Here is a 26,368-nt window from a genome sequence, read left to right on the forward strand (position 1 = left end):
ACCAGGGACCCTCAACTCTCCCTGACCGCTGCACGCTGTCCCTGCTTCATACCTTTTGATCACCATTTGTCTCATGTCACTGTTCATCACACCCCCTCCCCATGTGTGTGTGTGTGTGTGTGTGTGTGTGTGTGTGTGGTACCTGTGTACTTTTTAAAGCTCCTCTTGGTGCTGAGTTTGAAAACTCCAAGGTGAAAGGCAGAAATTCATCATCATCAGTTATAAGTTTGATAATTCCAAATAGTCAATAGAAACATTTCCATGGCATTTGTCCAGCAAGAGGATCCAGAATGAGAACTGCTGGACACCTGGCTCATGTTCTTTCTGGTACACACACATGAGTTACAGGCAGCAAGAAGGTCCTGGGGAAGGATTCCACCACTGCTGTTTTTCCTCTCTTGTTCTAAAGTACAGGAAAAAAAAAAAAAAAGTGCCCTCTAACTTTTTCACAATTCATTCATGACAGGTGCCAATGATTTGGAGAAGGGCTCACATATCACTGGATTCTAGCCTCCACTCTCCACCTGCATCTCATGAGCAAACAGGAAAATAACTCACATGAGAGTCAGAGTGAGCAGAGTTCAAATTCACTATCTTGGTCTTTTGCTGTATAACTAACCATTCCAAATTCCTTAGCTATAACCTACCATTGTGTTGTTTTCACAACACTACAGTTTGGGCTGGGCTCACCTGGACTTTCTTCTTGCTGATCTCACTGATGCAGTTTCCCTATGGCTACATTCAGTTCACTTACTGGCCAGGGTCTGGGCTCCCCTGGGATGCTGGGCTGTCTAGATTTCTTACTATCTCTTTTCTTTCTCACCTTACTGTAGCCTCAGGGTCTCTCCCTTCCCTAAGTCCTTCTGCGTGGTCTCTCCATCGAGGTAACTAGATTTCCTTACAGTTGACCCGTGGCTTTCAATATGACAAAAGTGGAAACTGCTAGGCTTGCTTAACACTATGGTCTGGAAATAGAACAAATTCATTTCTGCTACAGTCTGTTGGTTACAGGAAATCTTGGAGAAGCTCAATTTAAGGGGCAGTAACTACACACTAGAGTGACTATACTGAGTGCCACCAATGCAGCTGACTACATCACCGCTTAACCAGTCGCAGTTACTGAATCTACAATACTTTGATGTGACCTCAGTTTCCTCATCCATTAAAGGGGGAAAATAATTCCTATTTTATGGAGATCTAGCAATTCATCATGAAAATAAATGTAAAGTGATTAGCACAGTGACTGGCACAAAGCAAATACACTGTGGAGTCTCCTGCATGTATCTCAAAGCACTTGGAATTTCAAGTAGCCAGAAATTTGTGAGCCCCTTCTATCACTATATGCCCCTTCTGTGAGCGCAGAGTCAACAATTCATGTTAACTGTCTTAGCTGTCTCTGTGCCTAGTACAGAGCCTGTCATTCAACAGGCAACCGGAAACAAGTGCTTGTTGATTATGTGATGAAATGAACTGGTATACAGTGTCTCCAACTGATCACTTCTACAACACATGGACAGATTGAGCTATTTCCAAAGAATATCTTATACACAAATTAAAAGTTATCAAATTCAATGTCATGAGCAATCATAGCAGTCTGGAGTTCATCTTCACCTCTTTTAAATATAGTATATATAGCAAATTCCCCAAAAATATTTTGCCAGATTTCTACAGCCTCCGTTTAAAAACTCAGGCACACTATAAGAAATATGTAATCCATATGTCTATGATTCATTTTTTACCCAGTTCATCAAAATACTCTTTTTGTATTAAATGTCAAAATGCCTTTTATGTCTTTATTTATGAGCCCTTTAAAGTTGTTATTTTTAAATGATGCTTGAACACATTTTGCCAAATTTAAAGGCATTTGTAATTCTGTTCCAAACATCAGCTTCTGGGATAGTTAATTTTGTTTACTCCTGGGAGAATTCTTCTCTTCAGAGGCAGACTTTTAAGGTTATGTTGAATACCCCAAATTCCCTTATTCTTCATTTTAAATGTACTAATGAAAATCCACAGAGGGTTTGGAAAAACAGTATGCAACCTGCTGTCTCTATCATTTCATTCTGCTTCAGCTCGATAAATTGGTGGCAGGTGGGAATGGGGATGGGGGTGGGGAGGGAATAAGCCTACTATCTGTTATCTATCTGTAAGGGTTAAAAAAAAAAGTACAAATTTTATTCTCTAGAAACTCTATGCTTCTCATACTGTATGCTCAATTTACTCCTGACATTCAAATTTCATCAAAGGCTCTTCCTATTCTCTATTATTATTATTTTTATATATTTTTTAAATTGTTGATGGACCTTTACTCTATTAATTTATTTGTATGTGGTGCTGAGAATCGAACCCAGTGCCTCACACATGCTAGGCAACTGCTCTACCACTGAGCTACAACAACCCCAGCCTCTCTATTATTATTTAACTTTCCCACTATGAGATTTTATTTTTTTTTAAATGGCATTAACAATCAAATGGGACTTTTCCATAACTCAAATTTCCGTGACCAACTGATAGTTTGGACTAAAATAAATATTTTAAGAAAAGAGCATGTTGGCTAAAAAGAAAAATAATATATAAAAGTCAGTGTTCTGTAATTTTAAAAGCCCTACACTTGAAGTGAGATAATCTGAAAATCAAAGTTAAGATCTGTGACCTCAGAAACATTAAACAAACTCTGGATTTTATTAATAAATAAAATGAGGATAATAATGCCTACTCTACTCATATCACAGATTTATTAAGAGTATCAAATGAATAACATAACATTTTATGAACTACAAATAACATTAGTGGTAGTACTTAAATAGGTGACATGAACTGTTATATATTTTAATCTCAGTTTAAAATATAAATTGGTGTCAATTTGCTTCATTACCCATTTCAGGGTAAAAGTATTTTATGTGTAGCCACTAACAAAACTATGGGCTTCACTATTCCCTGGCTTTGAGGCCCACAAAGGTGAGCCCCACATATTCTAGTCCCATACTCTTCCTCCTAGAGATGATTTCTAATTCCTAGAGCTAATTCCTAATCACCTGCTAAGCAAAGGATACTAGTTTGTCCTTTGTAGAGAAAATGCCATTCCTGAGGCACTGACACCTTTACATTCAATTTGTCAAGATGTTAATCATTCTGGGAATAGCACTTTAGGGGTCTGGGCTGAGAAACATCTCATTTCAAAGGCTTTGGGGAGGAGTTAGACTCCTCACACAGTTGTAACACTGGGCTGCAAGCAGCTCTGAAATTTGAACACCAACCAGTATAAATCCGTTGCTAGGTTAGCAATGTTTTCTAGTAAACAGTTTGCTTCTTTAATAACTTACTAAAACAGTACACATTCTTTTTATTCTTCTCTTACAGAATGCAAGGAAAGAAAACAAACAGACTATCACCCTACCTGGGCCCCTTTTCTAGAAATGAGACAAGAGCAACCCGCATTCCTCGCCCGCATTAGTCTTGCATGGAGGAGGAATATCATGTTTCTCTACCACCACAGAGCTGACCTGGGTGTTAATTTGAATTTTAAACAGAACCAAGCTTTTGCTCGGGTCCGTCCCACGTGTCAGTGTATGGTAGTATAACAAGATAATTACTTCCTCTTATTTCAAAATGCCAGACACCCAAGTAAGACTTCCATGGAAAATGAACAGAGCACCTGTATTAAATTTTATTCTAATAAGTCTGAGTATCACTGGCATCTTGTTACGTTATTCGGGGAAATGGTGGCAGATGCTGCATAAACCTCATGAAAAGGTAGGACTGCAGTATACGAGAACCTTAGAGACACAGTGAGAAGAAACTTTTGCAGAAGCAAGCAGAAGCTGTATATCATTCATCCCTGAAGTTGTGCTCCCTGAGTGGAAAATACAAGGTTGAAATGCAAGGTTATTTAGAGAAGGAAAACAGCAATGCTGTGCATATGCTAGAGAGCTGGTATTCATTTCGTTCACTGAAATTCTAAAGATTTTAGATGTAAAGTCATCTTTTAAAGGCCCGTCTGGAACTTGGGATTGATGCAAGCAAGGCAGGTCTCCTCAAAGAACGGAGTATAATAATTTAGATTTTTTTCAAAAAGTTGGCAAAGATAAATAACATCGCAAAGACCCAGGAAACAGAACTCCAGTTGTGTGTGCATTCGTCCACATGAACAGTTGTGTCCCTGACTTTGCCTGCCTGGATGTGGCCTTTCACATTCAGTGTAATAATTTGAGAATTCTCAATGATGCTTATCTTACCTTTCAAACTCACCAGAAAAGAAACAAGACAGAAGACACCATCACTGATGTACAATGAGACCCCCAAGCACCTGGTGGTAGTTCATAGGATTTGGAAAATAAATTCCCAAAGATAAATGAAATCTAAGAATTATTCTCAAAAGACTATATTTCCATGTAAAACTATGTCCAGGTACAGTGAAATCTGTACACTGCCTTCTTTCCTAGCTACGGCATTTCAGTACTGTCCAGAGGATAATTGGCTATCTGCCCATGGATCTGTCCTGGATCGTGGAGGAAGAGGGTAAAGAAAGAAGCTGCATGAAAAGGTCACTACTATGGGCATCTCACTCCCTGCATTTGTTGAATACATATTAGTGTCTAACTTTACCAACGCTCTGGAGGCATTATGATGGCTCCAAGACATAACATTCAGAGTCTGGCCGCAGAGCTAGATTCAAATTCCACACTGCCTGCTTAATCTCCAGCAGTTTTACGCAATTTTCACTGTGCTCTGCTGTCTAATTTGGAAACTGAACTTAATGGTGCAAATGGTTTCCTGAATGGTCTAGTTACAACCTGACTTAAAATCCAGACATTCAAAGGCTATCAATAAAAAGTAGCTATGAATTTTCCCATTTGATAAGGACATCTCACAGATACCAGACGTGTCCTTCTTCAGTGAGCACAGAGTGGCAGAATGTTGAGGAGCTAGATGGTCTCTCTGCCTCCTGGTCACATGTGATTTTTTTGTGTGTGTGTGTGAGTACTTACCAGAACTCTGAAGTTCCTCCATGATACATTCATGATATGAGTTTAATGATACTGACTCTTAGGATTTGGGATGTGACAAATATCATGTACTTCTCTGCCTAAAACTCCCCAAGAGCTTTCTATCTTCTCAAAAGTAAAGGATAAAGTCCTGGCAATGGGCTACAAACTCACACACCTGACTGCTTATCTCTAACCTTACTGTTTTTCCTTCCCTACTGGGCTACAGGCTGCTCTTCTAACAAACACGTGTGCCTGAGAACTATGGCACCCCTTTACTTTGCACTATTCCCAAGATGCCTAGGTAGCTGTTCACTCACTTCCTTCATGTCTGCATTCCCACCTGTGCATTGGGATATTTCTACTCCTCTCCCTTAGAATTCTAGCCCCTCTACTCTACTTTTTCTCCATAACTCCAAACACCTTGGAATGTAATGATTATTTTTTTTAAATTTATTGTGTTTATTGACTTAGCTGCTTTCAATGGAATAGAAACTTCAAGAGGACAGGAATTTATATTGATTTTATTCCCTGTTGTATCTTTAAAGCAGAGCCTGATATTTGAGATGGCTTAATAAATATTTACAGGATGAAGAGATTTGTTGTAAGGTATCAAATGGCATGCTATCTATAAACACGTAGTACAGTGCCTAAGGCACATGGTGTGTGTGTGTGTGGGGGGGACCTTAATAAATGACAGCTATTAGTTCTCAAGGTGTACAACCACAGTAAGGTTATAATCTTTGGAACTGCTGCTTTGGCCCAGTCACAGCACAACTGGCAACTGGGTCACACATGGTTCTGGTTGTCTCTGTAACCTACTCCTTGGCCTTGAGCACACCAGTTTCTGCATCTATATGCAAATAGAAAAATACCTGCTTGCAGGAAGGACAGGAGCTATGGAAAGCTCTTTGACTTGCTTTGCCATCAACAATTAAAGTATCCATGGTAATTATTTAATATACTTAATAAAATTAAAAATAGTAGGAGAAACCATAGCCTCTCACAGTTGATCATTTTCTGACTACTAAAGGCATCTCTTAGCTTATTCTTACACTTACATGCCCTATCTAAAAGAGTTTCACACAGAACCTTTCTTTCTTCATGTTGCAATTAAACAGTAACAGGGAAAATCTAGATTGAAACTTCCAGGGGAATAGGAGGACCAGGTTTGTTGTCTGAGGCAACCACTCGTTTCATCTGAGTAGAAATATACAGGAAAGGATAAGTGGCTGGTCTCCCATTCATTAGCTGGGTAGAATTACTGCAGCTAGAAGGTTAATAATTACACAAGTAATTAACACTTCCTTCATTTTCATACTCTAATCCTATAGTTGCAGGATTTCAACTTTGGTCCCAGAGTCCAAGGGAAGATGACAGTGGAATAGCAATGAATTGATCTGATTGGCTTTGAAGAGGGAGCAGGAAACGAGGAGAGGGCTCTGGGTTTCTTACCACTTCCTAATGAGGTATGACTACAACACGCCAACATGACCAGTGAGCACTTTACTGTATTTTTAGCTATTGCATGCTTTTTGTGCCAATAAGCACCACACTGGTACACACCATACAGGTATTTGACACCCTGATCTACCCTAAGCCTTCACCCCCACCCCTTCATGCCTGCTCACTGTCTATCTGGTGTCACTGTTTATTAAAGATAACTAATGCCCTAAGTCTTTATTTACTTCTGTTTATTGCTATTTTAGCAAGAGTCACCAGAGAGCAGCTATATTTCTGGTCCACTCGGGTTCTTTAATCACTGTTAGTAGGTAAAATCATCTGTGACAACTAATCCAAAAAGCAGATTATATTTATTTTGGCTACAGTGGCTTGCAATTCGTTAAAATCAACAAAGCCTTTTCATTAGCCCCCTGCTGATGTCCTAAAAACAGACATTTCAAGGGTCTCAAAGCACTGAGCTACACATATGCAGCCAAGCTAATTCTGACAGATTCTCAGTGCCATTCTTAACACAAAATCTTATTAAACTAACAAACAAGAAACAGAACCCCTCTGCTTTCATACAAAGGCTTAATTAACATGCCTAAACTCCAAAATCAAAATCATAGCCGCAAAGCTTCCTGAATGTGGAAAGAAAACAAACACAGAGACGTGTCATTAGTTAAGCAAGATTTACCAAAAATTTGGACTTTGTTGTTGTTGTTGTTTTTCTTTTTTTTAAATAATGTGGAAAAGGATTAAAAATCAGAATCACAGTGCTTTTACTAAACAGTTCTGCATGGGCATTCTGGCCTTCAAAAGCTGGGATTTTGATTAACTGGACTGTTGGTGTAGACAGCAAACCTATTGAGCAGAGAATCAAGATCTTATTCCAGGGGTCACCGGAGATAAGAGGCAGTTGCACCAGGTTTTAAGGACAACGGTATTCCCTGTGCTGCCCCTCTTTCTCCAACCCTCCCTTTGGCACCCAAGTTGCTCCATCTCGGCCACAGTTCTTTTTCCTTGCTACCATCTGGCTGTCCATCTCAAAGAAGAGGGGCCTTTTTAACACTGAATTGGATTTTTAGGGCTCAGTGTCAGAAACGGGGCGTTCCAAGAAAGATGCTCACAGCAGCGTCTCAGCCATCACGGTGCCACCAGGCAGTGGCCATAATTAATGAATGTATCAAAAGGTCTACTCAAGGAGCAAAGAAGGTAGACAATGATTTATGTTTACCTAAGGGGATGATTATTTAGCTTTGCAAGAGCTTTCAAAATGAGAAAGCCCAGAAATATTCAGATATGGTGTGGTCCCTCCCCCAACCTAAAGGGAAAATCAAAGAAATGAGCAAGCAGAAACCAGAAAGAAAGGGCAGGGGAATCAGACAGGAAAGGGTTCTTTCTGGCCCACTTTCCCCTCCGTAGCTCTGATTGGAAAGCTGCTGTGATTCCTGTTATTTCCATGACTGCCACAGTCATGGAATTACTTGTTTGCCCCCCCACCCCCCAGCATAATCCTGAACCTTGTCAAGGATGATTACCAGATGATATACTTCATGCAAGTCTCTATCCTAACATGCAGATTTCTACTGTTTGAAAGGTGAAGCCAAAAACAGCAGCCCTCCAGAGCAATGGCTTGCTTGCTTTTTAAATGCAGGGGAGCCCAGCACATCAGTCTGTCTCCAAGAGAAAAAGGTCCAGTTTGTCGCCACAAGGGCCTCTGTCCAGCAACCCTTCAGCCAGTACTTGAGCCTCTTCTGGTTCATTCCATAAGCAAAAGAGCTGTCTGTGAAAGCAGATAATAAAATCTAGCCTGGAAGAGAAATCCACATACAAAGCTTCTCTCAAATCAGAGTTTTGTCCACAGGGAAAAGTGAGCCACATCTGATATACAAGTTATCATTTTGGCTCTCTATAATTAAAACTATTGTTGCCATGGCAATCCAAAGAGTGTTGCAAATATCGGAAAGGCTCATGTCATGGCTTTTTGTTAGTGTTGATAGAGTCTGCAGCCCCAGCCTGGGTTTTATTTGTGACAGGGCAGATATGTGACTTGGGCAAACAGGGAAGTCACACTGGGTGAGGTGAGAAAATCTAAAACTCCATTACATACCCAAGATACTGTTTTCAATTGTTCCTCAGTGCCCAGTCTGCCCTTTTCACCAAATAATAAAAGTGCCCTGTCTTCCTTATGTATATTTACAGCCAGAGGCTCTCCCCAGCATAACCCCCAAAGCTCCCTGGGTTTCTTCTCTATCATCTACCACTATCTAGAGGATTATATTCAGGAAAGATTTCCAGGTCATTGAAACAGGTCATTTTTCTGAGCCACCTTATCAGGCAATAGGAACCACACGCAGTTCTCATGCAGGGAAACAAAGAATCCATTTGGTTTTGTGACTTCAACAGGATGGCTAAACAGCCTTTACGATTGTTGTCATATAAAACATGTGGAGACAAGCAAGAGAGTAGCGGTCACCCTGAGGAATAGTCCAACTTTATACCTTCTAAGGTTATTCTGGGTTTTACTGTTGTGGAGGTAGGGGTTGGTGCTACCCCAACACTTTTTTTTTGTAAACACGTTCCCTCTTTTCTTGGTTCATTCAAAGTGGGCCTGCTGTTCAACACTCAAGATCCCCTCAGGACAAAATAATCTAAGCCAAATAAGAAAAGAAGGCCGCAGAAACTATTCCACACACAAGCCCCACCCAGCCCCAGACAACCCTGCAATACAGCTACAGCTTTGCAGGCAAAAAGCCAGAATGAATGGATCAGTGTTTCCTAGATTTGCTGGGCCCAAAGAGGCACCTCTGACGCTTGTTAAGAATACAGAGTGCCAGGTCCCTCCCCAGAGGCTCTGCTCTGCATGTCTGGACACATTTGGGAAACACTGGAACAGATGATCATGGCCAGGTGCTCTGAGAGACACATCACATGTTCATAACTAAGAAGTTAAATCCTAGAGCCAAGGAACCCGAGGAGGCAGAGAGGCTGTTCTTGGGCCTATTCTATGCCACACCCAGTCTGTGATACAATCACCTTCCCTTCCAGAAAAGGTGACAACACCTATGGAAAAAAAAAAAAAAATTACCCCATAGTATGTTCATGAAGTTCTTACACACCTTGATGCCAAATAGTAAATGTCTCACTAATGTTTATTTGGCAGAGGAAGGGAGGCGAATAGGCTTATTTCTTAAATTTTACTTTTCAATTAAAATTTAAAAAATAACATTAGCTATTTAAATATCAGAAATAATGTAGTTACTTTCTTGGTTTCCTTTTTTTTTTTTGTCTGAGAGGATATTATGCTCACATTAGTTTAGACATTTTTTTGTTTAAAATATGTTTCATTTAATGCTAGAGACAGTGGCTCAAGATGTTGAAAGAAGCATATCATATTTCCCCTGGGAGATCTGAAGGTAGCGGTGTAGGTGACAAAAGGGCCTGGAGGATGGAGGTAGAGAAGGGAGCTTTCATCTGGTCAAATGAGCAGCCAGAGCGCAGGGCGGAAATGTGCAATGCCGATCACAGCATGCTGTCACACAGTCAGCTCCCTGCAAGAAGAACAGCTCAATGCAGTCCCAATTACTATATTTCATGGACACTGTCTCAGTGGAATACAACTTGTTGGGGGGATTAGTGTCTAGAGAGAAACTCTCAAATAAGCTTTTACTAAAAGACCGGATGCTTAGAAATGGCAACTCTTTCTTTTTAATTCCGAAAGGATCCCAAGCCATAACCCAAGAGTTCTACTCTCTGATAACTGAGTAAAATCTAATACTGTTCCTGGAATTTTATAGACACTCCTCTCTTTCTAAGTACATGAATAGTGTATATACACTCTTCAAAGGCTCCATTTTTCTCTTTTGTAGCAAAATGGCAAGAGCCTATGGGAGAGCAGTGCCCGGGGCAATGTTCCTTTCTGCTTAGAAGCCACCTGCTAATCACCTGCAAGTAATAACAGACTACAAGGGAGGCAGCCCAGAGAAGGCCTCTCACCACCCCGAAGGGCAAGGGTTAAGTAGAAACAAAGTAAGGGAGGCTTTCTTGGCCTGAGGGAGCTCTGCAAAGTGACCAGTGAGAAGCTCCCCAGGGATGGATTCAAGGGGCTGAGGAGGAGCAGTGAAAGATCAGAGGCAACTTGAAATGGGCCAACGTGCCGCATGTCAGAAGTAGAAAGGAAAAAATAATAATATTTCCAAAAAGGTAACACAATCTCAGGGCCATCAGTAGCTTGGAAATAGTTCTGCCTCTAGGCTGAGAAGTGGAGCTCAATGGGTACAGCACATAATGGCCCTGCCAGCTGGCTTTTTTCAGGAACATGGCACCTTCTCACTCCAAGGTAAGGCTGGGGCTACAACTGATATGGCCCTATGCAATGGGGAGACAGGATCATTAAGGAGAACACTGGCTTCCAACCGGATTCAATAAAGTCTGACTATTCCTACCTGCTTTGACCAGGAGAACTTAGAGTCGACAATTCAAAGGGCATTAAAGGCTTAGAAAACTGTAGCTTAGAAGTCATTAAGGGGAAAAAAGAGTTTAATCCAGTTCCAACCTTTAACTGAGAAAGAATTCAGGCACAGGAGGGATTTCCATGGGGTGAGGTTCAATAATTTCTTTCTAGCTACTGAAAAGCCAAGGAGAAGAAAAGAGTCCAAACTGGTCCAGTTGAAAAAAAGAGAGTCTTGAATATAAGGAACTGGTGGTACCTAGTGTTGGCTCTGGAATGTCTTTCTTTACACTGTCATGAACTATAGGTGGATTTTCATAGGTCTTGTAGTGCTGAGGTTGCTTTCTGCCTGCATTCTGGCTGAGAATTGAGATGGAATGGCTTTCCATTGTGTCTTTTCCCTGTGCACTATGTAACACCTATTAGACTAAGATCAAACTCCCCTTTCTTCACTTTCTTCTCATCTCTTTCCCCCAGTGTCTTTTTTTGGATGATGTCTCATTTTTTTTCTGCCCCTTCTCATCCATCCCCCTTGTCTGTTTCAACATGGAAGGAAGGGAGAAAGTGGATTGTCTCTCAATCCCAATTTTCAATAGTTACTCCCATGTGAAATGCATGGCACCCGTCTTCATATCAAGCCTTCTGTGGCCTGAATGGAGCATTTCCTCCTCCTCCAAAGTCCTCATGTTCCTAGACAGTTCTGACAACTTTACAAAGCACAAAGATGATTTCTCAGGGTACCCTTTCCTCTCGGGCTGGAATCCACTAGCTACTGGTCATGCCCCAAGTTACCAGTGACATGAGGAATTTCATATTTTAGCATTTAAAACAACTGTCTCCTATAGAAATACCCCCAAATTCATTGATAAATGAATGTAGATACAAATTTTGTTAGTTACTGGACTATTCTGCCTTAAAAAGGTGAATTCTGATACATGCTACAAACGAGTAAACCTTAAGGACATTATGATCAGGAAAATAAACCAGACACAAAAGGAATATACTGATTCCACATTTATGAGGTAGTCAAACTCATAGAGCCAGAAAGTAGAAAGGAGGATGCCAGGAATGAAAAGGCAAGGAATGGGAAAATGGGAGTTACTATATAATAAGCAGATTTTCAGTTTGAGATGATAAAAATGTCTACAGATGGACAGTGGTGATGTCTATACAACAATGTGAATGTGCTTAATGCTGCTGAGCAGTGCACACTCAGAAATGATTCAAGTGATGATGTTTCTTACCACATTCAAAAAAGAAAAATACTAGGGGAAAAAAATGGTGTCCCAAATCTGCATGTGAATGTTCCAGTCACATGTTGATCAAGCCTAGCTATTTCAGAGGAAACCTGTCAGTCTCTGTCAACAATTGGTGGGGAAAGTTTGTCATTTAAATTTATGTTTCTACCCTTCTTCTCTTCTCCCTCCCTCCCTCCTTTCTTTCCAGATATATTTATTAGGCAACTACCCTGTGTCAGGCACTGTCCTAGAAGATGGGTTGCAACAGAATTCACAAGAGAAAAGGGACTGTCGAGAAGTAACAAGGTGGCTCAGGAAACTTGAGAAGCAGGAAATGCTAACTGGAAGTGAGCAAAGAAGACCTGACCTAGTGATTGTGTATGAGGAGAAGGGTAGAACAGGCAGGGCCTAGAAAGAAGGCTTTAAGTTGAGATCTGGAACTTGAATAGGCAAAGACCAAACAGTTTATATGTGCATTCCATACAGAAAGAATAGTACATTAGAAAGAGAGAGAAGTTGGGGGGCTGGGATTGTGGCTCAGTGGTAGAGCGCTCGCCTAGCAAGTGCGAGGCCCTGGGCTCGATCCTCAGCACCATATAAAAATAAATAAATAAATAAATAAAATAAAGATATTGTGTCCAAAAGAGAGAGAGAGAGAGAGAACGGAAGGCTTAGGGTATCATGGGTAGTAGTTTGGCTTGGCATGTGGTCAACCCAAAAGACAGGTAGACAATGGGGATCTAGGAGATGCCAGGAAGACTTTTACATTTTTTCCCTAAAAATCCAGTTCGAATACTAAATTTGGTCACCCATATCCCTTCCTCCCTACAATGTGATTCAGTTATAAAGATGTTGGCCTGCCCTGCTTTATGTTACACAGTAGTGACCATGCTTTATCAGAACTGTTTTTAATGATGTTACACTAGAATGTTGTTGTTTTTTTCAGATGATGATTGAGAAGTTAATTAAAAAAAAACATCTCAAGTATTATAACAGTAAAAGAACTTTGCTGTTTTCTCAGGTTTTGTTTTGTTTTTGTGTTTTAGTTCCCCCTCCCCCTTTTTTAATGGAATGTGCTGGATATCTCTATAAGTTTGTCAGATGGATGCAGAACCTGAAAAGACCTTTGCTGCTACTGATGCATAACATACTGCTGTTATTGGTCTTTTTATATAAATACACACACACATAAATATATATGTAATTTTTATTTTTGGAAACTGTAGCTGTGCTGTCAACTTTGGAAAAAAGTATCCCAGTTTACCATGCTAAGTTGGCATTGTGCAGAAACTAACAGCCATATTGGTCTAAAAATGTTAAACTTATTTTTTTTTTTCATTTGTACAGAGGTAATACACTCCATTAAACATGTAAAATCTTAATCTACTTGGGTTAGATTACAGAAACTAAAAAAGTATTCTCTAAATAATTTTTTAAAAAAAGAAGATACTGCTATGCCATGCCTTCCCAAGCACAACGGCCCTGTGACTAAGCCCATCATCTTCCCTGTGTCCTCACAGAAACTGTAGCCCATTCCCACTCTCCCAGGACACCCCCAATTCCCACAAAAAACCATCTATGCCATCCACTCTTATCTCATCCACATTATGAGGTTACACACGGCTTCACTGGACATTTTCATCTCGGAGGCCAGGGTCAACAACCCTCACCTCTGTTCCCACATCAGAGACATCCTGCCAAGTTAATTATGTAATGTTCCTTTCTGACTCACATCCCCTCTCAAGAACCTTTCTCTGACTCATTTCTCCCTTTTTACGCTCATTCTCCTGCATCTTTAACCTATCTTCTAGTCTCTTTCCCTCGACTTCACCTATTCTTAGGTATCTTCTATACTCATATCCCTCTTGGGTTCCCAACTGCAAAGGAAGATGCAAATATAGCTTATTACCAACTCATTCTAACTTCAACTTCACACTCCACAAGAACACCCAGCGATCCACTTATTCATCCCCTGAGCACACCTGGACTTACTTCCTTCAGAGGTTTATTTAGAATTACTCTCTCAAGCTCCAACCTCTGATATTCAGAGAATGACTTTATATTCTGGCTCTTTATTCTATGAGCATCCTTTCTGTCCTCCCTTTTTCTGTCCCTGAGTCTACTTCTTGAGATGGGTTTGGTCTTCCAGTTTTTGTTAGGAACAACAGTTTGTTAAAGATGGGAACTCTCAAGAATTGTAAGACATGATTCTTGAGCTTCCAGAAATTTCAAACTAATTAAAAACAGATAAGGCTATATCACTGTATTATTTTGTTGTTTGGGGATGAATCTTACTTGGCACCAACATACATTTCAACATCCAAGTTTCTTCTAGCTAAAAAGGTCAGGAAAGGCTGTGGAAAGAAGCAGACTTTTGAGCCATGCCTTGAAGGATAAGTGGGTTCCAGCAAGTGGGACAAAGAGTCACAGAAGAGGTTCTAAACAGAGGAACTGCCAACTGGAAAAAGAGTAGTTGGGATGCACCCATTCATTCTCACAATGTTTTTTGAAGCAAAGAGCAGAAACAAGAAATTTTAGGTTGGGCAATGCTGTGTAGAGTTTAAACACCAAACAGGATAGATAATGGGAACCTCCATGATTTTTCTTGAGAAAGCTAACATATTAAGGGTCATTATTCTGGTGGGGACCACAGTGAGGTTTGAAAGCTGAGAGCCTGAGACCTCAGAGAGGAGATACCTGCATCATCTTTCATATGGACTGTTCTTTCAGTCTGGAATGTACATTGCAAACCACTTGGTTTTTGCCTAACTCCTATTCAAGTTCCAGATCTCAACTTAATAGCCATGTCTCCAGACACTGCTTCCTTTCCTCTCCCCCACATACACATTTTCTAGGTCCATTCTGGTCCCAAAGTAACTAGAGGAAGTTATGTGAATAATAATAATAATAATAATAATTATTATTATTATTATTATAATTTTAATGTTACCATTTATGGGGGACAAAATAATAATTTGATATATGTAGCCAAGATATAATGATCAAGTCATGGTAGTTAGCATTTCTGTTCTGCTCATACACTCAAAAAATTTTTATTAGAATATAATAATTGTACATATTTATGGGTACAGTATGATATGTCAATTCATGTATGTTAATCAAATCAGGATAACTAGCATTCCTGTGCCCTTATTTTTCATTCATGTTTGTTTGAATTGTCAGAGCCACTTTCTTCTAGGACACATGGATATGGATATTGAAGATAATGTGTACATTCTTCCTAATCCTCAAATAAGCATCCTTGTTCCCTTTGTTCCATCCTAGTAATTTTAGAAGGAGTTTGTTTCTTATCCATGTTGGCTTATTATTTAACTTTGTAAATCCCAATCTTAGAGTTTCATTTTCCTTCAGTTTAAATTCCTTCATTTGGCTGCAGAAGTAATACCCTTTCCTTGTGAAAAACTTGGAAAAAAATAATTCAAGAAACTATTTTTTCCCTTCTTGACCCACCTTAGTTACTGGTGGTGCTTGGGATTGAACCCATGGCCTTAATCCTGCTGGGCAAGCAGCTCTACCACTGAGACACATCCCCAAACTCACCCTTTACCCACCTAGAGAACCCTTTCCCTCCCTGCTCTGGAAAACTTATTGACTCTGGTTTTCAGTCTCCTTGACTTGTCATTTCTGCAAATGGAAGTCCTCCCTACCCCTGATGCCTCAGCCTGAAAGGTTCAGCTCAGAGGTCAGCCCTCAGAAGGCCCAGCTGCCCCCTCGATCTCCCGACGCCCAACCCCAGCTAGCCCCAGCACCCTCTCCAGGGTGAATCCCTCAGGCAGACACTGATCCTACAAAGCAGAAACTCCTACACTTCATAGCCATTTTCCCCACCAGTATATGAGCACTGGAACCAAGGATCATATTGAAAACTTGAAAGATTTAGAAAAGTAAATATTATTTTTCTTTCTTTCCAGGAGAAGCCAATCTAATCAACACAGGAAAATGAGATGCCAAAAAATAAACACATTTGACTACTTCTCCATGACTAAAAGTAAAACAAAGCAAAATTAAAAGGCAAAACTTAAATAGATGACATTTCTGCAACACATTTTTAAGAAAGGGTTAACATCTAAAAATGTAAGAAGTTTTGCTGGGTTCAGTGGCACATGCCTGTACGGCCTGCAACTCAGGAGGCTGAAGCAGGAGGCTCACAAGTTCTAGGCCAGCTGCAGCAATTCAATGAGACCCTCAGCAACTTAGTGAGACCCTATCTCAAAATAAAAAATAAAAATGGCTGGGAATGCAGTTCCCAAGTTCAATCCTCAGTACCAAAAAAAAAAAAAAAAAAAGTAGTTTCAACAACTAAGGAAACTAAAAATGAAAACTATTTCAATAGAAAAAACTTGGCAAGACAATATAAATGTGCAATTTTGTTCAAAAACTCTCAAATGACCAATAAAATGTATAAAAGATGCTCAGCTTCATTAATAATTTTAAAATGTGAATTGAAATAGCTGTAAAATACTACTTCTCAATAGTTGACAAAAACAATTAAAGTCTAAGGGAATCATGGCTAATGAGGAATTGGTGGTGGAATTAAAAATTCGTACAATTTTTTTAGATCCACTGACAGTTCCTTATAAAAAATGTGCGAGGGCGCTGGGATTGTGGCTCAGCGGTAGAGCATCCGCCTAGCACGGGCGGGACCCGGATTCGATCCTCAGCACCACATAAAAATAAAGGCATTATGTTGTGTCCATCTATGCCAAAAAATAAATATTTTTTAAAAAATGTGCGAGCACTTCAGCTCAGCCAATCCTACTTTAGATATCTATCTTACAGAAACAAGGCCACAAGAATAAAAATATTTACCTAGCATTACTGGAAACTGAAAAAACTGAGTAAATAAAGAGGCTATGTATATATCAATAAGGGAATGGTCAAATGTCATACACCCATTTAAGTGGGATATTAAATAGGTCCTCATCTGAACTAAATACACTGCAGACCTACAAGTGGTACGGCTACATTTTTTCAGTTGAAAACAAAACAAACTAGTTATATAGAGACAGTCTGGAATTTATGAGAAAAAAACATAGCAAAAAATTGTGAACAGTGACTCTTTCCAGGTGTAGATAAGGTGGCAAAGAATGTTCCATATACCAATTCCCTCTGCTCTATTTCCCCCCCTCAAGTTATTATTATTATTATTTTTTAATCTTGCCATATGTACTTTTATCCTCACAGTAGCTGCTCAGGATATGTTGGTTAAAGAGAAGTCCTTTGAAGATCAACATTAACTCAGCATCTGCAGTTTCATCCACCTTTCAACCGAGCATGACCACAGATTTGCTTTAGCTGGGTTGTCTGTGTCCCGGCCTAATGATTAATAGCACCCCCTTTCTCTACAAAGTTCCCTTGGAAAATCAATGATATTGTCATCCTTATAAAACCTCTCTGAAATCCTCGGCATTGTTCACCTGCAACTCCTCCCCAAACTCTCCTTCCTTATCTTCATGATATTGTTCTTTACTCCTCTCTTAATTCTTCTCTTCCCTTTCTACTTGTTCTTTCTTTCATTCACCACATTACCTTCAGTTTCTTCCTAAAGTGAGTGTTCCTTAAGGCCCTTCCTCTAGGCATAATCCCTGAGAAATTTAGCCTTGTCTCCCAAAGACTACTGTTTCTCCGGCTCAGTGCACTTCTAGAGAAGGCTGCGAAAGTGCCATAGGAGCTTCACCACTTTGATTTCCCATCACCTCAAATCTTGTTATAACTGAGCCCCCACCAATCCCAGCACAGATGGTACCGCTATTAGTCCAGTTTCTCATAGAATATCTGGGGGATTAGATTATTGCTCATTGTCAATTTCTTTATTGAATAGTAGAATAACAGAGTGAACTCCAAGGTGGGTCTTCCCTCATTTAGATCATCGCTTTTTACTTAGCCAAAGCTCTGAACTTCTTTGAACCTCAATTTGACTGTCTTTGACATGGGATAACGGCAACTACTTTATAGGTCATTTTCCAGGATTTTTTGAGTACTTAAAAAGTATGGAGCACATGGAAAATTTTATAGAAGTGCTAGCTATTATTCTACTTTACAAATTTTCTATAATGACCATATAATCATGTATCACATAACACTATTTCATTCAACAATAGGCAGCATATACAACAGTGCCCACAAGCTTATAAGGGTACTAAAAATTTCTAGTGATGCAGCCACCCCATAGTCTTAGTGAATTTGCTAACTTATTTAGGTGTTATTTCTGTAAACACCTACTGCACTGCCAGATGTATAAAAGTATAACAGTACAATTTTGCACAGTATGTAATACTTGATAATAATCTAGGACTATAGTATTGACTATACTATATTGCTATTTTGGAGTGTACTCATTTTAAAATATAAAACAGGATGACATGTTTCCCATCAGCCACTTCCTTCATCTCATATTTACCATGTTTCTCAAATGTATCAATGGGCCATGTCAAGTGATTGACCTATAGTATACCAGTTTCTGTAAGTATCTGTTATGATGTACTCCCAATAAAGAGACAACCGTAGGATGCTTTTTTCAGGATATATTCCCGCCATTAAGCAACAAATGATGATATATATTATAATGATAAAAGTACTTAGACAAAGTCAAGGTTCCTGATTATTTCCAAATCAACTATAATCTCTTTGCATAACTTAATCCCCGGTCTATACTGAGATAGAACCATTTCCTTAAGGTAATGCTATCTTCTGATATATTTCTATTTATATTTTCCAGTTCCCTTTAGCTCTACCTCCACTCCCAACCCCATGCTTGTCTGTTTTACAATTGGCCCTCAAATGAATAAAGTCCCAATTTTTGACACTTGCTGATTTCCATGGTTTAAATACTCCCCTGATGGCTGATTTCCACTCCCAACTCAACAATGGTACCTGGAATTGGTAAAGAGATGCCCAGTAGCATGTCCCTTGATACACTGTTTCCACCATCGAGATGCAAGAGTCAGGCCTCCAAAGCACAGGTAACAACAAAATGTGGTTAATGTTATTAGAAAATGAAAAGTTTTGAGTATTTATTACTTTCAGTTTAACATAATTGTTTTTGTAAATATATAATTTAATATTTAATAATATTAAATAAACACTGGCTCACATAATTCCTAGAAATGAAATAACTGCATTTCTTGGTAGAAACAGGCTCTTGTGCACTAGTGAGCTCTCCCCAAGGGTACTTCACTTAGGCTTCTCAGTAGAACTTTCTCTTAGAGTCCTGCTGTGCCCACCTCCTGGATTGTTCTCTCTTTCCCTCCATTGATCCCTGGCTTGCTTACCTCACAGTGCCTTCTTGCAGGATATCAGCACCTCATTGGCCCTTCCTTTGCCCAATTTTGTTAGCATTTTTGGAGAATACTATACATTTAACATTTCAATGTGCACATTTTATTATCTTAGCCACTAACTTGTTTTGCATACTATCCTTTCTCCCAATACCAAATTAGAGTATATCTATTTTATACCATTAATTATTAACTGTGGAAAAGGGCAGGGACAAAGTGCATATTTTAGATGGATCTGACATTTCATCTCCTATGTCTATCTCACTTAGGTTGAGAACCACAACTGAAAAATCTTAGTTCAGTAAATGTCTGCCACATAGTAAGCACTCAATAATTACTTGAGCCAGAAGCAGTGGGCACACTTGTAATCCCAGCAACTCTGGAAGCTGAGGCAGGAGGATTGCAAGTTTAAAGCCAGCCTCAGCAACTTAGCGAGGCCTTAAGCAACTCAGCAAGACCTTGCCTCTAAATAAAATACAAAAACGGGCTGGGATGTTGCTCAGGAGTTAAGCATCCCTGGGTTCAATCCCTAGTGGTAATAATAACAATAACAACTTCAAACCAGAAGCCAGAAGATATTTAAATAGGAAAACTAAATCTCCATTAACTACTTTAGTAATTAGCTAAAAAGGTAGATCCCTTGTCAAGATAGATACAGTAACACAGTAAAAGTCAAACTGTTTTTCGTACTCTTTCACCCAACACAAAACACTTCTGGGTTCAGATGTCTTAGGTATTACATACATATCAATTCCTCAGCAATCACCAAGTGACTATAGTCTGACTTGAGGCTGACACCATCTACCTGGAAAGAGCTACAGATGGAGGGCTCAGTCCCAAAAGATTGACCTCCACTTCAAATACCAGTCAAAAGTTGTTGGCTACCCACAATTGCCGGCTGACTTGGCTACAAATGAGATTTTTTTTCCATGACACCCTTCTCTTATTTGATTAATCTGTTAGAGTAGCTAATGGAGCTCAAAGAATTACTTACTTTTACCAGTTTATTATGTCAATAAAGGGAACTACAAAGGGCACAGACACACAGATGAGGAGGAACTGGGGAGAGCTTTGTGGAAAGGGACACAGAGCTTCCCACTCTCTGTAGTGCCCACCTTCCCAGGACCTCTACCATTCAGCAACCTGGAAGCTCTCATCCCTGCAGTGAAGGGATTTTCATGGAAGCTTTTCAAAGTAGGCACAACAGGCTATTAACTCACTCTCCAGCTCCTCTCTGCTCCTGGAGGACAGGAGGTGGGGTTGAAAGTTCAGAGCTTCTGATCTTGGGCTTGGTGACCCACTTCCACCCAGGAGCCCAACAAGAGTGGCCTCATTAGAAGAAAAGACACTCCTGTCAGTCGCACAGGAAATCCCTAGGGATTAAGAGTTCCAAGGGAGTGTCAGGAACTGGGGGGCAGAGAAACCAAATATGCATTTCTTACTATAAATCGCAATTTCACAGTCTTTAGTTTCACAGTAGTTTCTGACTTCTTGTAGTATAGGTCAATAGCTTCGTGAAGGCATATAATAGAGAAACATAGGTTAATATGTCAGGGTATCGTTCCTTCTAAAGGAAATGAAGTCAATGTTTTCTACCAGGACTCTAATACATAAGCACATTACCATTAAGAGGATAAAGGGGTTGATAACTTTATTAATGTAAAAGCAAACATTTGGAGGTTCCTGCTGTCACATTCTCAGAGATCCCTGAGACATGTAAACACACATACAAGCGTGTGTGCATAAATATATAGGGTCAATCACACACTTACCTACCATAGGTGGCATTACTATAAACTGACTTCATTAGAACTAACAGTATTTAGAGATCAAATTTTTTACTCCCACTTACTTTGAAATAACATAATTACTTGTGTCTCATGGATCCTGAGGGAAAAAGGGGGTAAAAGGTAAAATAGCAAGAGAAAGTGAATAGCCTTCCTGTTCCTATGGAAATCTTGACTTACACTAAAACAGTCATGGATAAGCATATAACCTACATTTCAAGATCAAAATTGCCACATCACATTCTTTCTGAAATCAGAGGCGAAATTTTAGACTATCATTGTTCAAATTCATTTGCATTCCCTGGGCACATACCCAGTGGCAGAAATTCATCAAGAGGCATTCTCAAGACCTCTGAAATATCCACCTTGCAGATTAGACACACTTGCAAACTCCAGAACCATATGAGTGGGTCTTTCTTTTTTTCACTGGTACTTATATTTGCCTAGAGAAAGAAGCATATTTTCAGAGAGTCTGTTAATAAAAAAAAAAATTGCAAAATTTGGCCCTACTTACCAGCATTAAGCCTTCTGCTAATTCTCAATCATAAGTAAATAACATTGACAGAGACATTAAAGATGGAAACAATAAAAAATAGTCAGGAAGTGCAGAAAAAAAAGACCACCTAGATATTCCATCTCAGTTTGCAAAATAGGTATGAAAATATCAACAATATAAAAATAGACCGGAACATTTTTTTTTTTTAAGCAAGGGGGAAACTACTCAAGATTTCATAGGATGGGTGTCTAAAAGGTTTAATTGATTACTTGATCAGTTTGCTGGTGAATGATTAACCGATTAGTCAGAAAGCTTTGAATTAGTTACTAGAGCTCTGCCTCCCCTGAATAAAATGCGGGAGTCTTCTTTCTCCCACCCTCTGTGACAGATGATATCTGTTTTCTCCCGTGAGTTTGAATTTAAGAGCCACTGAAGCTCAGCAACAGTATATTCTGGCTCAAATGAGCTGAAAATTGCATTCAATTTGAATTTCAAAAATGGAGGGCAGGAAGGGGGGAACAAACCCTCAGCACCCGTCAAGTCTCCACACTTTTCAACTACTTCCGGCTGCTTAGTCGCATTCTGCCAGGCTGGGGACCTGAAACCCAGGATGTGTTGCAGGGGAAAGAGCATCGCTGGATTCCTGCCCAGTCTGAGTTTAAAAATAAACTTTTAATAGTCAGGATCAAAGCAAACCTCACTCTTACGCACATGCATAATGCAGAATGCGAACCCACCAGAGAAATAGATTTCTTCTTTTCCAAACTCAAACTGGCCCGCCCCTTCTTCCTTTCTTTATGTACTCTGGAGGTGAGAAAGGTGAAGGTGGCCTCCCCTGAAAATTCTAGAAAAAGTAAGTGTGTTTCTAAATTAAAAAATTAATTCCTGTTCGGCTTACTCAAGACCCTCATTCCTTGCTACTTGATTGCCCCCCTTCAACTGCCCCACATTTTAGAGTAGATGTGTTCTTGGAAAGTGGAGTGAGTAACCATTGATTTTTCAAATCAAATCATATTTTAAATGCTCTGAGAGAGTTGGTTATTTAAAGGAATCTGGTGATAAATTATTTTATAAAGCCAAGACATTTTTAGTGTGCAAATAACTGCCCCTTCATGCCATGGCACGGCAAGTGTGAATCTGAAGCATATCCAAGTTTCCTTAAAGCAGGGCACACCTGTAGTTTTTAACAAGTAGATTTAAGTACCACCAATACTTAAAACCAAACTGATGCTACACAAAACAACAGATGATATCCCAGAATCGTGTAACTGAATGATATGGGGCCAGAACTCCACTTTAGGAGAGTTTGAGCTTAAGCAGAATGAATACCACATTCATTCCAATCCACTGCAAACATGGAAACATATTCTCCCACTGCCTAAGTTATTCTCAATTTATGAATTAAGCAACTTGGGTGCCATGAAAAAGGTAATTCTACTTCCAATGTACTATTTTCAACATGGAAGCAGTAATCTGCTGAATGCTGTTCAGAAATCTGACTTACTCCAGAGAGTACAGTAGCAAATGCCATGGAGAAATGCCACAGGGAACAAGTGCACACGGATCCCTATATACTGCTCCATTGGACACCACAATAGGTACCAGGGAAACCAATGAATCACTGATCCTGCCTTGGAAGAGGCAGTGGTTGTCCACCCTTGCTGATTGACACACCTATGTGAGAGTGTCATGGAGAGAAAGAGAAGGCAGAGAAACTCCAACAAAAGATCTGTTCCATACTGTCATCCTCCTGTGACAGTTGTTATTACAGGGTTCCTAGATCCAAGTGAAGGAGATGGGTAATTCATAGGACTGAGTAGTTGTTGGGAACTTCAGAAAATAGGCATTACATGATTTTCCCTCAAAAATGGAATGCAGCTGAGAGTGGTGTAGCACACCAGTCATCCCAGCAACTCTGGAGGCTGAGGCAGAAGGATCAGAAGTTCAAAGCCATCCTGAGCAACCTAGTGAGGCCCTCAGCAACTTAGTGAGGTCCTGTCTCAAACTAAAAAATAAAAAGGGATGGGGATATGGCTCAGTGATTAAGCACTCCTGGGTTAAATCCCTAGTACCAAAAAAAAAAAAAAAAATGCAGTATGAACTCAGCCTTTGAATATTCTTGGGGGCAAAAAAAAAAAAAAAAAAAAAACCAACAAGTACTCAATTGGTAACTAATGACATAAAGAACCTTCAGCAAATTCACATAAGCTAGAATCAGAAGATAGGGCTTCCTATCTAAAGCACAAGAGAAAATGTAAATCAAAATAATATTTTACTTCTTGCACATAACCGAAAGACAAGAATTAGCCACTGCTTACTGGTCAACGTAGTGAATCACCAGAAACAAAGGCAAAATCACTGTGGGATCAGGCAACATACACTCAGTAAAGTCCAATTTGTCAGACTGTTTCATAATAGATAACATTTTAAAAGCATCAAAATGATTTTGCATTTTAAAAGACATAATGAGGAAAACATCACAGTCTCTTCATTTTTGTTACTTATAAAACACTTGTCAGCACAACACTGAGGGAGAGAGACACGGAGGCCACTTAACCCTTTAGTGTATATCACCTGGCATGGTATTGTGTAGATTTTTAAAGAACATTAATATCTCCTATCTGGTAGGGGACAGCTTACCTTGCAAACTGCAACACTGTTAGCGTAGGATTTTTTTCTTACATCTTCATAATTTAATATTGTTTCATTGATGAACCAGTAGATTGTCAGCTCTATTCATTTATGTGACGTGAGCAAGCATCCAACCCAAAAAAGGAAAAAAAAAAAAAGTGAGGTCAATTTTCGTGGCCGCTGCATTTAATAAAATCTCCCAGGCAATAGAGTTAAGCACACATTAATAGCTATGACTTAGTATGCTCTGCCTTTAGCAAGTCTTTGATTTTCCTATATATATACTCGGGGCTGTATTAACACTCACACGAAGGTACAATCCTCATTTTTATTTTAAGTTTTCTTCCTTCTTAGGCTTTATCAGATTTATTAATCATCCACTCTCTCTTATTTATAGTGAATGCTCTGGTTAGGGTTTCAAAGCATTTTTCCATTAAATACATTTATAATTTTCCGAAAAAAATAAATTCTTCTAAGACCAATGGATTTTTCATTTATTTCACATTTGTCTCAAAATATGAGGGCTTTGCTTCCTATTGCTCTGATTCTCAGAAAAGACAAAAGGCAACAGGAAGAAAAGCACAAGTTTTCTCATGGAAAAACTTGAAGCTTCTGTTTCAAATAATTCCACAGTGGATTTTAAACAAACATGCATCAATGCTGTTTTAAGAAGAGCATCTATCAAAGGAAGCTACTGGGTTGAACCTCATTGTCACTACTTTCCCAAATTTGACCTACAACAATGGTAACTCCATATGATTTAACTTAGTTCTCATATCTTCACCCACACAATACAAGGACTGTTCAGAGCAACAAAATGATCCTTTAGATATCCAGGGGGATTCTGTGCTGAACTTACAGCTCAGGGAAGAAAGGGGGAAGGTTGTGACCCAGAAGTGACAGATATACCCTAATGATTGGTTTGGTGAACACTTTGGTACAATTTATTACATAAACGAGGTGGTGAAACTGATTATCCAAGTGGCCCCGGTCCATTTCCTATCATCCTTCTTGAGACATGAATATGATAAATCTGGACACCGGGGAACATTTTAGAGAAGGTTGTGTTGCCATTAAATGGCTCTCAGACTCTCAGAGGGGCTTCTAAATCTGTTCACTAAGACACCCTCCAAACCCACACCTTGCCCATTTTCTTTCAAGAACAAAAAAAAGTCAAATCCTTGACAAACAAGATTAACCTTTCAGTCTCAACTTTGTCTCAACACCCCAATACTGGAAAAACCAACTGGAATCATGCTTTGATCATTTGCTTCAAAAATGCCAAAGAGAAACTATTTGTGTGCTAGAAAACAAAGGGATAATTTTGAAATAAATTCTTGCACAGAATCAAAGCTGAAGACCAACTCAGTCTAGAGACCAAGGAAGCTCCTGGTATAGATTAGAATTTGACAGGGTCTAGAATAAAGATAGGAAGCTGCTTTGTAGAAAAAAGTAGGGGATAGTTTTGATATAGTCATGAATGGAAAAAAGATATGAAGACTCAAGAATCCAAATATATTCATTTTCTAGGATTGTAAACAAAGGAGTTCTATTTAAAAAAAAAAAACTATAATTTTTATAAGTATAAAAAAAATAGGAGAGAACCCACCTAATTGGCACTACTGGGATAGATGCCCCACAGGAGCTAATTTAGGTTGTCATTTATTTTTTAAAGAAAGCTAAGGACTTGAGAGGGACCAAAGAAGGACATGAGTCAACAAAATCCTGCAGGTGCTGATTCCAACAGGTGTGTTGCTGTTGTTGTAATATGGACAATGGTCGTGATCAATGTGATTGTAGATTTCTAGATAATTTTTAAAATATACTACTTGTGAAATTTCACCTCTGAAATTGACAAAAATACAAAATGATGTTAGAATTGTAATAATGGCTTTGGGATCCAGTTCTTCTCATTTCCCCATATATAACCTCTTTGAGCAGAGGAACTCAACTCAGTAGATTCAGGGTTTACAGGTGAGGAAAATGATGCAGACATCAGAAGAGCACATGGAATTAGTTCCTGTTACTGCTATAATG

At 39.3% G+C, this 26,368-nt stretch overlaps 1 protein-coding gene across 24 annotated transcripts in view; it reads right to left on the reverse strand.

The window, feature by feature from the left end:
• Esrrg (estrogen related receptor gamma) overlaps positions 1 to 26,368 on the reverse strand; it is a 601,476-nt gene that overhangs the window by 397,085 nt on the left and 178,023 nt on the right. For 22 of the 24 annotated variants that reach the window (XM_046438414.2, XM_046438420.2, XM_046438413.2 and 19 more), the window contains one exon: positions 24,341 to 24,432. The gene's annotated coding sequence lies outside the window, so the exon portion shown is untranslated. Of the gene's footprint in view, positions 1 to 21,517; positions 21,648 to 24,340; positions 24,433 to 26,368 lie in introns of those variants that run through there. The other 2 variants (XM_058577072.1, XM_058577071.1) reach the window with 1 other exon arrangement.

The sequence above is a fragment of the Marmota monax genome, unplaced genomic scaffold, assembly GCF_021218885.2.
Source record: "Marmota monax isolate L192 unplaced genomic scaffold, Marmota_monax_Labrador192_F-V1.1 WCK01_AAM20220418_F8-fsc00118, whole genome shotgun sequence".
Classification (NCBI taxonomy): domain Eukaryota; kingdom Metazoa; phylum Chordata; class Mammalia; order Rodentia; family Sciuridae; genus Marmota; species Marmota monax.